Source organism: Cyprinodon variegatus, unplaced genomic scaffold, assembly GCF_000732505.1.
Source record: "Cyprinodon variegatus isolate N-32 unplaced genomic scaffold, C_variegatus-1.0 Scaffold284, whole genome shotgun sequence".
In the NCBI taxonomy this organism is placed as follows: Eukaryota; Metazoa; Chordata; class Actinopteri; order Cyprinodontiformes; family Cyprinodontidae; genus Cyprinodon; species Cyprinodon variegatus.
Window position 1 is genome coordinate 864,290 of NW_015150737.1, and position 1,376 is coordinate 865,665.

At 40.3% G+C, this 1,376-nt stretch overlaps 1 protein-coding gene across 2 annotated transcripts in view; it reads right to left on the reverse strand.

Moving 5' to 3' along the window:
- LOC107090177 overlaps positions 1–1,376 on the reverse strand; it is a 19,494-nt gene that overhangs the window by 5,174 nt on the left and 12,944 nt on the right. The window lies entirely within an intron of this gene.

Consider the following 1,376-nt stretch of genomic DNA (forward strand, 5'->3'; position numbering starts at 1 on the left):
TTGACAGGATCAGATCCTTCAATGAGCCGTATCAGTCAGCGGGCCACTATAGACCAGTATGAGCTCCGCTTTAATATGAACGCTGACTAAGGGAAGTTTTTTTAGAAACAAAACAAATATGACCCTTTTTGATCTCTGATGTAGGGAGACCTCCATGACGCTGCTTTCATGGTCTAAACCTAGAAGTTACAAATCTAGCACCCTTAATGACTAAAAGTTACTAAGTATTGCTTTAATATTTAGATATTTTTTCAAGATTCGTAGCCGAGTAATTTAACTCCATGACACCTATATTTGCAATTTTGCAACAGACAATTTTTATTGCATAAACAGTAAAGATGGGCTCTGTCCAAATTCAGCAGCTGCGTCCTCCTAAGGCCAGATTTGTTGGCCGATTACATCATAACGCGGCGCCGTAGCCTGTTTAATTATCAAGACTCCTTCATATGCGGCCGACAAATGCAGCCTTCTTATCCTACGTAGCCTTGGGTATCCCATGATTCCTTGCGTGTTCAAGCAAGCCGGCCACTCCTTATTCAGGGCAAAAAGGGAAATGGCAACGAAAGTGGTGAATATTGTAAGTGCAGTTAAATATAATACAAGTATGTGACTAGGTTTATCCTAGATTGATGAAAATAGTTCATTTAAATGGTTAGTAAGTCAGATATGTCATGGAGGATGTTAAGTTTATAGAAATGTTTTTTTCTGTCCCTCTGTAAATAAGTTTGGCTGATATTAATGAAATTAATTTTACATGAACATGATTATTTCTGTTCTGAGATCTGAAATTTCTGTGACAATGTTACTGCTGCCAAAGCTCCTTAAAAATGAAATTAGCACACAAAAGAGTACTGAGAAGTTCGGCATCCATTCATCTCATCAACTCTCACAGTTGCTAGGCGACAGAGCTTGTGCTGAGTGTGGGGCGATGCCAGTCGGAGAAGGCTGGACCTGCTCAAATTCTTAGCTGAATTTGAACTCGTTTTCGCGGCCTTCGTAGGACCTGGGCTAAATCACATACCGGCCCCTAAGTACTGACCCTGAGCACTAACACTCTATTTCTTCCTTGGGTCCACCACATTAAGGGCCGTCCAAAAAGCATGTAGTGGGTAGGACAAGTGGACCGTTCAGCCCTTAAATAGTGAGTCTGCATAAGTCCAGATTTGCTGGAAATTGGCAGCAAGTGTGACAATGGTTTGATGATGGAGGAAACACATGCATTTAAATGTAAGTTCCACCCCTTTGCTGCATCTTCATCATACTGATGAAAAATCACAAGTGAGGTATAAGAAAAATAAACAGAATTAATTCCAAAAGGGAAGGTCCTCTTTGAAATGGTTTAATTTGACCGTATAGATTTGTTTTAAGAAAGGGCC